Source organism: Lynx canadensis, chromosome F2, assembly GCF_007474595.2.
Source record: "Lynx canadensis isolate LIC74 chromosome F2, mLynCan4.pri.v2, whole genome shotgun sequence".
In the NCBI taxonomy this organism is placed as follows: domain Eukaryota; kingdom Metazoa; phylum Chordata; class Mammalia; order Carnivora; family Felidae; genus Lynx; species Lynx canadensis.
Window position 1 is genome coordinate 77344 of NC_044320.2, and position 11510 is coordinate 88853.

An 11510-nucleotide genomic window follows, 5' to 3' on the forward strand; every position below is an offset into this window, starting at 1 on the left:
ATCCCCTTGGTGCCAGCAGATTTCAAACCATTCAAGTCCCACTCAACAGGAAATGAGCAGTATGTACTGCAGCCTCATCCCAGGCACAGCAAACACCCAGTTCAGTGCCCTTCCATCATTCCTTAAGCCACTTTGGGCCTCCCCAAGGAACCCTGCCCTGCTCACCTCAGTTACGTGAGTAATAAACCATCTCATGCCCTCTTGGTATGTGTGGCATTGTCAGTCTTGACATCTGAACCAACTTTTGGGTGGGGTCCATCCACCGTGCAGGTGATGGTAAAAGTTGGAGTTGGCACTGTGAACAGGACATCTAGACAATGGCGTCCACAGCCTTTCAGCCACAGTTTGCCTTCACCTCTGAAGGAACATGATATGTCTTTACTAGGATGCCCATAGGGTGCCTCAGCAGCCTCACTGTCACATACAGTCTTGACTGCATCCACCTTCCTCTGGGAGCACAGATGTGACATTACATTGATGACATCCTCCTCCAAGGTGATTTAATTGGCATTCATTTGTGTGTCACTTATTCAGGACATACAGATACAAAGCAGCTCACCAAAGGGAATGGGCCATTGCCCCCAAATGTAGTGCAAGGCCCTGCCACTTCTGTTAAGTTGCCAAAAATGTTTTGTAAACCAAGGACTGCTCCATCCTTGAAGCTTCAGAAATAATCATTGTCCCTATCAGCACCCACAACTCTTTTAGATCTTTTGGGGTTTCTGGAGGCAACGTGTTCCTCATCTACAGATTTTACTTAACCCCGTTTATGTTGCGACTTGCAAATCAGCCCACCTTGGTTGGGGCCCCCTCCAACAAAATCCTCTAGAATCTGTCCAGCTTCCAACACCACATTCCCATTAGTGTCCCTCCCACCAAGACTTTTCCATCACAGGGGATTCAACAACCTCCTTTCACATCTCCCAGAGTCTCCGGACCACCCATCATGGCCATAAATTGTCCAAGGGCTTCTGATCCAAGAAACTACCTTCCTTGCCCTATACTACATGCTACCAGAGCTGCAATTGCTGGCCACATACTGGAACCTCCTAGAAATGGAGGCTTTCACAGGCCCTGAGTCTGTGACTTTATCTCTGTACCCAGCTGCCCATTGTGTTCTGGGTTATGGAAGTAGTACACCATGAGCTCAATACAACTGCTGAGGCCACCTTGGTACAATATAAAGCCAAACCTGGGCCCCCTGGTATATTCCACCTGCAGAAGGGGCAGCCTCCTCTGTCCTCTGTCCCTTGCCAGATGCCAGGGTGTTGGAGGGCAGCCCTCCCCAGACCCTTTGGCTACCTGGAGAGCCACCTGGGATGAAGTAAGTTAACAGCAGAGGGAATCCACAGACTATACAAGCAGCACTGCCAACCATCATAGGTGATGGAGCGCAGTGGGGAGCTACTGTTCCTTCTTTCTTAACCAGGACTTCCCTAATAAAGAACCAGATCCAAAAGTCAGCACAAGTGGCTGGGCTGAATTTCCAGCAATTATCTTAGCACTGGATGGCCTAGCTAATGAATAGCCCCATCTCCACATTTTTACAAACTTTTGTGCCATTGCCTTAAAAGTTGCCCCCTTTAGGGTAAAGAACTCTCAGAACCTCTTACCCCACAGATAGATGCCCCAAAATATCAATCAAGGTCAAGATATCTCTCTACCTATGCTCAGGCCTAAGTAAAAGGTCTCACCAGGACACCCTCATCCCCTCTGGAGTAGCTGAGGCACTCATGTCACTTCTCAGAAAACACAATGCTGGACTCTTGAAAAAGCAATTTAGTGGGATTTTCATCTCCCTCACCAGCCTCAGGCTGCAGGTTGCAGAGAGTGCCATATAGTTTATTTAAACGAGTACTAATTCAATTAGTGTTTCAGTCATCAAACATCAGGGATGAATTATAATGAATGGTCTGGTTCCATTTTTTAGTGTTTGCTGATAGCTTTGGAACCTCATCCTCCTACTTCTCCATGCCCACATTTGGACAAGCTGATAAGAAAGCTGGTGCTTGGGGTGTCTGGGTGGCTCAGTCAGTTAAGCCTCTAACTCCAGCTCAAGTCATGATCTCACGGTTTGTGAGTTCAAGCCCCACATAGGGCTCTATGCTGACAGCTCAGAGCTTGGAGCCTGCTTCAGATTCTGTGACTCCCTCTCTGCCCCTCCCCGGCTCGTGCGTGTGCTCTCTCTCTCTCTCTCTCAAAAATAAACATTTAAAAACAAATTTAGAAAGAAAGGAAGGAAGGAAGGAAGGAAGGAAGGAAGGAAGGAAGGAAAGAAGGAAGGAAGAAAAAGAAAAAAGAGAAAGAAAGCTGGTGCTCTCTCTTTTGACACCAGCAGGAGATTCAAACCACACAAGCCCTCACCTATGCTTGGCAGTCCTCCCACCCACCATACCTACTGACCACAATAAAGACCCAAAGTTAACATCCCTTACTTGCTCTCTTAAGCCATTTCAGACCGTTCTGAGAGGCCTTCCCTACTCTCCCAAAAGACCTCCATTATGTAAGTAATAAATATTTCCACACCTTCAAAAATATATAGAAACTCTTTGGCCCCCACACCTTCTACTCTTTGGTTTACGGACATAAATTATTCTGTGTTGTGACTTCACTGAAAGCTTCCTTCAGCTTCCTGTTCAAACTAAAACCTGGTTGCCCCCTGACACATGGTCTCCTGAAGCCTTCTCCCTCCCCCATGTGCCACTGGAACCAGAGATTAGATGTTCTTCTTGCTCTTTATTTCCACTCCCAGATATTATTCCTACCTTCATCCAACAATCCCAATTCCTTTAATGGGGTGCCTCAGTTGGTTGAGCATACAACTTCAGCTCAGGTCATGATCTCACAGTTCATGGGTTTGAGCCCCGCATCAGGCTCTGTGCTGACAGCTCAGAGTCTGGAGCCTGCTTCGGATTCTGCGTCTCCCTCTCTCTCTGTCCTTTCCCCACTCGCACTCTGTCTCTTTCTCTCCCAAAAACAAATAAACATTAAAATTTTTTTTAAAAAGAATAACAAGCAGCCCTAATAGTTGGTAGCTGGCTTGGTACCAACTGTGCCAAGAGATTCATGTGCTTGGTAGAGTCCTGGGAGATCCCCTTCACAGAACCCCACAGTTCGTGCCCCACGAAGTGTTTCCTGCAACTTCTGGAGTTAAATCGGTGAGGGATTAGAGTTTCCCCCAACATCCACAGGCACCCCTCCACACAAGGTGATGCAGGGAAACTGTGGAGCATGGTATGTGCAGAAAAGGGCCAGAATCCATGCCAATCCTAAAACCTCCATGGATCTGGTGGGAACTCCTGAATCTGAGGGGAGAACAGGGACCTGATGGCTGAGGACAATGCACTCCATGCCAGGACAGTTGTGACAGGAGCAGAGTCTTACCTGGACCATTCTCCTAGGGAGATTGGCAGGCATGGGGCAGACAATCGTCACTGGCCACTGGGCTTCCCTGGAAGTAAGATGAAGGCCTGGGGGCATCCTGGCTCCTAGGTACCCCATGTGGTTTATTCTGTGTGCAGGGTCTTCTTCTGTGTCCATGGGATAGGCTCTGAGCATTTCCACATGTTAGAACATCAATTAGAAGGCCACTCCTGGTATGTACAATAGCCAAACTACGGACAGAGCCCAAATGTCCATCAACTGATTAATGGATAAAGAAGAAACAGTATATATATACAATGGAATATTACTTGGCAATCAAAAAGAATAAAATCTTGCCATCTGCAACAATGTGGATGGAACTGGAGTGTATTATGCCAAACGAAATAAGTCAGAGAAGACAAATATATTTCTCTCATATGTGGAATTTAAGAAACAGAACAGATGCATATAGGGGAAGAGAAGGGAAAATAAGATAAAAACAGAGGGAAGCAAACCATAAGAGACTATTAAATACAGAGAACAAACTGAGGGTTGCTGGAGGTGAAGTGAATGGGATGATGGGCTAAACGGGTGATGGGCATTAAGGAGGACACTTGTCAGGATGAGCACTGGGTGTTATATATAAGCAATGAATCACTGGGTTCTACTCCTGAAACCAATACTACACTACATGTTACCTAACTCGGATTTAATGTTTTTATTTGGTGAGGGGCAGGGGGGGAGGCAGAGAGAGAGGGAGACACAGAATCTGAAGCAGGCTCCAGGCTCTGAGCTGTCAGCACAGAGCCCAACACCGGGCTCAAAACTCACAAACCGTGAGATCATTACCTGAGCCAAAGTTGGACCCTTAACCTAATGAGCCACCAGGTGTCCCTAACTTGAATTTAAATAAATAATTTTTTTAAAAGGAAAAAAATATGCAGAAGGACCAAAGGAGCAGTAGACCTTTTGAAACTGTTTGACAATAATATAAATCATCGTTTTATTATTATTGAAATAATTTCACAAATTAACTCTCTTTGAAGAGACTGGCAATGTAGATGCCTCACAATCAGATTATATAAAACACAGACATTATAAAAAAGAGAAGAAGAAGAAGAAGAAGAAGAAGAAGAAGAAGAAGAAGAAGAAGAAGGGGAGGGAGAGGGGGAGAGGAAGGGAAGAGGGGGAGGAGGAGGGGGAGGAGGGGGAGGAGGAGGAGGAGGAGGAGGGGGAGGAGGAGGAGGAGGAGGAGAAGAAAAAGAAGACCACTCCTGGGATGCCTGGGTGGTTCAGTTAGTTAAGGGGTGTCTTGGTGTCTGCTCAGGTCATGATCTCACAGTTTCATGAGTTCAAGCCCTGTGTTGGGCTCTGTGATGGCAGCATGGAGCCTGCTTGGGATTCTCTCTCTCTCTCTCTCTCTCTCTCTCTCTCTCTCTCTCCCTCTCTCTCTCTCTGCCTCTCCCCCACTCGCACTGTCTCTCAAATAAATAAACTTAAAAAATTATATTTGGCACAAAAACAGACACTCAGATCAATGGAACAGAATAGAGAACCCAGCAACGGACCCACAAACGTATGGCCAACTAATCTTTGACAAAGCAGGAAAGAATATCCAATGGAATAAAGACAGTCTCTTCAGCAAGTGGTGCTGGGAAAACTGGACAGCGACATGCGGAAGAACGAACCTGGACCACTTTCTTACACCAGACACAAAAATAAACTCAAAATGGATGAAAGGCCTAAATGTAAGACAGGAAGCCACCAAAATCCTCGAGGAGAAAGGAGGCAAAAACCTCTTTGACCTGGGCCGCAGCAACTTCTTACTCAACACGTCTCCAGAGGCAAGGGAAACAAAAGCAAAAATGAACAATTGGGACCTCATCAAACTAAAAAGCTTCTGCACAGTGAAGGAAACAATCAGCAAAACTAAAAGGCAACCGACAGAATGGGAGAAGGTATTTGCAAACGACATATCAGATAAAGGGTTAGTATCCAAAATCTAGAAAGAACTTATCAAATTCAACACCAAAAAACAAATAATCCAGTGAAGAAATGGGCAAAAGACATGAATAGATACTTCTCCAAAGAAGACATCCAGATGGCCAACTGACACATGAAAAAAATGCTCAACATCACTCATCATCAGGGAAATACAAATCAAAACCACAATGAGATACCACCTTATACCTGTCAGAATGTCTAACATTAACAACTCAGGCAACAACAGATGTTGGCGAGGATGCAGAGAAAGAGGATCTCTTTTGCATTGTTGGTGGCAATGCAAGCTGGTGCAGCCACTCTGGAAAACAGTCTGGAGGGTCCTCAAAAAATTAAAAATAGAACTACCCTATGACCCAGGAATTGCACTACTAGGTATTTATCCAAGGGATACAGGTATGCTGTTTCGAAGGGACACATGCACCCCAATGTTTACAGCAGCACTATCACCAATAGCCAAAGTATGGAAAGAGCCCAAATGTCCATCGATGGATGAATGGATAAAGATGTCATATATATATATATATATATATATATATATACACACACACACATATATATATACATATATATATACATATATATGTGTATATATATATGGAGTCACTCATATGATGACTTTAATACAGAACAGATGAACCTAAGGGAAGGGAAGCAAAAGTAATATAAAAACAGGGAGGGGGACAAAACATGAGAGACTCTTAAATATGGAGAACAGAGGGTTAATGGAGGGGTTGTGGGAGGGGGGATGGGCTAAATGGGTAAAGGGCACTCAGGAATCTACCCCTGAAATCATTGTTGTACTATATGCTAATTTGGATGTAAATTTTAAAAAATAAAATTAAAAAAATTTTTTAATTATATTTTAAAAAAGAGAAGACCATTCCCATATGGAAATTTGATATAAGTAAAAGGTAGCATCTCAAATCCATGGGGAAAGGATAAACTTCAAAATATGTAGTGTTTTGGATAACTAGATAGCCATTTAGAAAAACAATAAAATTAGATCCATTCTTCACATCATATAACAAAATAAATCCTGTTTAAAAAAATCTTTTAACGTTTTATTTTTTATTTTTTGAGAGACAGAGGGCAAGAGGGGGAGAGGCAGAGAGTGAGGGACACACAGAATCCGAAGCAGGCTCCAGGACCTGAGCTCTCCACACAAAGCCTGACGCGGGGCTGGAACCCATGAACCATGAGATCATGACCTGAGGCAAAGTCGGACACTTAACCAACTGAACCACCCAGGTGTCCCTAAATGATTATTTTTAAATTAGGGCTTTATTTTCAACAAATGGTGCTTGGACTATAGAATAACCATATACCAACAAACTGAACCTCAACCCTTACGCCGCATCATATATAAGAATTAAAATATATCGTCAACCAAAAATGCAAAGTAGAAACTTCCATGGGACACCTGGGTGGCTCAGTTGGTTAAGCATCCCACATCGTCTCAGGTCATGATCTCACGGTTTGTGGGTTCAAGCCCTGCGTCAGACTCTGTGCTAACAGCTCAGAGCCTGGAGCCTGCTTCAGATTCTTTGTTTCCCTCTCTCTCTGCCCCTCCCCACTCAGGCTCTCTCTCTAAAACAATAAATAAATAAATAAACATTTTAAAAATTAAAAAAAGAAACTTCCAGAAGAAGACATAATAGAAAACCTTAGTGATCTTAACTTTGGCAAAGATTTATTGAATAGGATACAAAAAGGCATGAAATTTCAAGGAAGGAAATCAATGAACAGGACTTCATCAATTTTAAAACTTTTGCTCCTCAAAATGAAATAAAATGAAAAAGCAAAGCACAAACTGGGAGAAAATATTTGCAAAACATATATCCCAACAAATGACCTGTATCCCATGCTATAATGAAGTCCTGCAACTCAATTAGAAGACAAATGATCCAATAAAAAATGGACAAAACATTTGAATCGGCACTTCACCAAAGAATATACGCAGATGGCTAGTAAGCACAAGAAATGACACTCAATATCATTAAACATTAGAAAAATGCAAGGTAAACGGCAAGACACCACCCCACATCCCCTAGAATGGCCATTTTCAAAACAAATGACTCCACCAAATGTGGGCAATATGTAGAGCAACTATAGCTGTCACATCTGCTTGGGGAGGCAAAGTAGTAAAAACACTTTGACAAGAGGTTGGTAGTTTCTTAAAAAGTTAAACACACATCTACGATACCACCCAGCCAAGCCACTTTAGATGTAAACCCGAGAGAAGTGAAACATAGGTCTACACAAAGATTTCTACATAAATGTTTGTAGCAGTTTTAGTTGCAGTAGCCAAAAACTGGCAACCCAATGTCCATTAACAGGTAAGTGGATATTTGGATAAACAAGTTGTGGTATATTCTTACAATGAAATACTACCCAAGAGTAAAAAAAAAAAAGAAAAGAAAAAGAAAAAAACTATTGCTATATACAGTAATAAGGATAAAAATCAAAATAATTATGCTGAGTGAAGAAAGTTAGACCCACACATCCCCCCAAATATCTACTTTGGGATTCCATTTATATCTAATCAGATATACAGGAAGTGCAAAATAAGCTAAAGTGACAGAAAGCAGATCAATCACCAGCAACACTGGGGATGCACTTAGGGCTAATAGATATGTTCATTATCTTGATTGTGGTGATGGTTTCACAGGTATATATTTATGTTGAAATTTTCATCCAAGTGTATACTTAAAGTATTTTCAATTCATACCTCAATAAAGCCATAAAAAAGAAAAACAGCAGTAAAATTTTTTTAAATATTTAAAAAATATTTTTGCAATTTTTAAAATATTTTAAATATATTATCGGCTTTATACTGTATTTTCCCCTAAGAAATTTCCTCTGCTCTGAACATGGCATTTCTAAGTATCCTGTAAACTATGAACATTAGCTACATCGAGGATGAACTGAATACTGATAGTTAATGAAATTAGGTTTAGATAACAGAAATTAAAATGTAGTTTGAAGACTATTCTTTATAACCATCTCTCTGGTATCAAATTCCTTATTAATTTGTTGGGTTGCATCAAAAAAGACTATACAGGGCTTATTTTGTAATTTTTAATCTTAACTGATAAATTGGTGCATTGATAATAGAGTTTTATAAATATCTGCAACTTATGTCACAAAGGGTTAACATAATAGCATTTCTAAAACCAGAGGGAAGAGACCACCAACTAAGAAAAGAAGCAAGTTCACAGACAAATAAGTGAAGATGATGCTTAAATATATGAAAAGATGCCTGACTCCACCCACAAAAAAAAAAAAAAGATGCAAAAGGAAACCACACTGAGATGCTATTCTTCTCAGATAGGAAGAGTACATATATTTGACAAAATACTTGGCTTACAAGGTTGTGAGGACACATCACAGTGGGAATGCAAGATGGTGCACCCCTAAAAAAGGGAACTGGGCAACATACAGCAAAAACAAATTACAAATGCCTGCTGACCAGGCAATTTCTAGGAATCTAACCAAAAATTAAACTGGCAGAACTATACAAAGATCTGCATAAGACTATTCACTGTAGCACTAAGTTTAATAGGAAAAGACAGGAAACAACCCACATGTCCAGTAATAGCTGACTAGTTGAATATGGTACATTCACAAAAGAAGGGAGTTACAGCTGCAAAAAGGAACAAGGAACATCCCTAGACACTGCTAATGAGAGGTCTCCAAGATACTGTTAGGTGCAAAAGTCAAAATGCAGAACAGTAGATATAGGGGGAGTCTGGGTGGCTCAGTCAGTTAAGCATCTGACCTCATCTCAGGTCATGATCTCACAGTTCAGGAGTTTGAGCCCCGCACTGGGCTGTCTGCTGTCAGCACAGAGCCTGCTTTGGATCCTCCATCTCCCTGTCTCTCTCCCCCTCTCCCACTTGCAGTCTCTCACAAAATAAATCAATACACTTAAAAAAAAAATGCTTACTGATAGGGAGAGGAAGGTAACAGGTGTGTGGGGACAGGGAGAGAAGTCAGACTTCTCTGAATGTACATTGTTTTGTAGACTTGACTTTGGAGCCATATACATGTTTTACATAATCATGAAAAAATTTTTATAAAAACCTGAAAATTTGGGGGCACCTGGCTGGCTCAGTCAGTGGAGCATGCCCCTCTTGATCTCAGGGTTGTGGGTTCAAGCCCCAAGTTGGGTGTAGAGATTGCTTAAAAATAAAATCATAAGGGGCGCCTGGGTGGCGCAGTCGGTTAAGCGTCCGACTTCAGCCAGGTCATGATCTCGCACTCCGTGAGTTCGAGCCCCGCGTCAGGCTCTGGACTGATGGCTCGGAGCCTGTTTCTGATTCTGTGTCTCCCTCTCTCTCTGCCCCTCCCCCGTTCATGCTCTGTCTCTCTCTGTCCCAAAAATAAATAAACGTTGAAAATAAAATTAAAAAATAAAATTAAAAAAATAAACAAATAAAATCATAAAAAAAAAAAAAAAAGACCTGAGGGGCGCCTGGGTGGCTCAGTTAAGCATTTTGATTTTGACCCAGGTCATGATCTCACTATCCAGGACATGGAGCCCCACATCAGGTTCTGCACTAACAGTGTGGAGCCTGCTTGAGATTCTCTCTCTCCCTCTTTCCCTGCCCCTCCCCTATCATGCTCTCAAAATAAACATTTTTTTAAAAACCTGAAAAACTTAACCCTAAAGAGCATAAGCAAAATGAAACAAATGAACCAGTATATATAACCCCACAGAAACAAATTATTTTCATTGATTTTAAAGTTTTATATCTATTTTTGAGAGAGAGAGAGAGAGAGAGAGAGAGAGAGAGAGAGAGAGAGAAACAGAATGCAAGCTGGGGAGAGGCAGATAGAGACGGAGACACAGAATCTGAAGCAGGTTCCAGGCTCTGAGCTGTCAGCACAGAGCCCAACGCCGGGCTCAAAACTCACAAACCGTGAGCTCATGACCTGAGCCAAAGTTGGACGCTTAACCAATTGAGCCACCAAGCCGGCCCTTAATTTACTTTAAAGCATGGGATATAACCTAACAACAGAAAGAACTGCAAAAGAATGTTACACTTTTCAATAATCATATCATTAGTAATATTGGCATTGTTATTCTGACATAATTATATATATATATAAATAATAAAGTAAATCCTTGTGTTAAGATAATCAGGATCCAAGATTTTTTTTTTTTTTTTAAATTAGAGACAATGCATGTGCAAGTGGGGGAGGGGGGGCAGAAGGAGAGACAGACTGAATCTTAAAGGACTCCTTGATTAGGGTAGAGACTGACAGAGGGCTGGATCCCGCCACCCTGGGATCATGACCTGAGCTGAAACCACGAGTCCTATGCTCAACTGAGTGAGCCACCTAGACGCCCCCCAAGATTCTAAATATGAGGGGGAAAAAAGATACAAACATAAAATTTTAAAAATTAATAGCCACCTAGCTCTAAATTTGAAATATCACTGTAAACTCATGATGTATTTTTACATTTAAAAAAAGAGTTTCCTACATTTGATAATAAAGGATAATCATTAACACTCACGGGTGATAATAGCTTTGTAATTACGTTTTTAGGGGCCCTTATCTTTTAGACAAATATGAGAATAATTATTATATAAAATGACCTCCTCTACGGGATTGACGAAAGAAATAACCAGAGAAATAGGTGAAGACACTGCCCATTTCAACTGTTTGATGGACACGTGGGGTTCATTCATTACACTACTTTGTCTACCTTTGCCTATCTTTGAAAGTTTCTATAATAAAAAGCTAAAAGGAAAAAGGAAAGAGGAAAGGGTGTCACTGTTGAGGGACTCTCTGTCCCCTCCTCAATTTTTCTTCCCATCCCTGCCTGAAGTTAGGGAGTCCTACTCCCAACCCAGGGTCGCTTATCAGAAAAGGCGAGATGGCCAACTCTTCCTCCGGCTCCCCAACCGCTCCTCCAAGAAAGCCCTCACCGTTCTAGTTTTTCTAGAACACGACTAAGCATTCCAGCCGTGGCTGTCTCAGCCTCCTCTCCCGGGAGTTGCTACCGCACCGTGCAACGCCCTCACGGACCGAGGCTTCACGGCCCACCCCCCACCCCCCCCCGCCGCCCCCCCAAAAAGTCCGTGAACAGCAGTGCAGGTGGTTGAGGAGGCGGTCACTGTCACACGTGACGACCA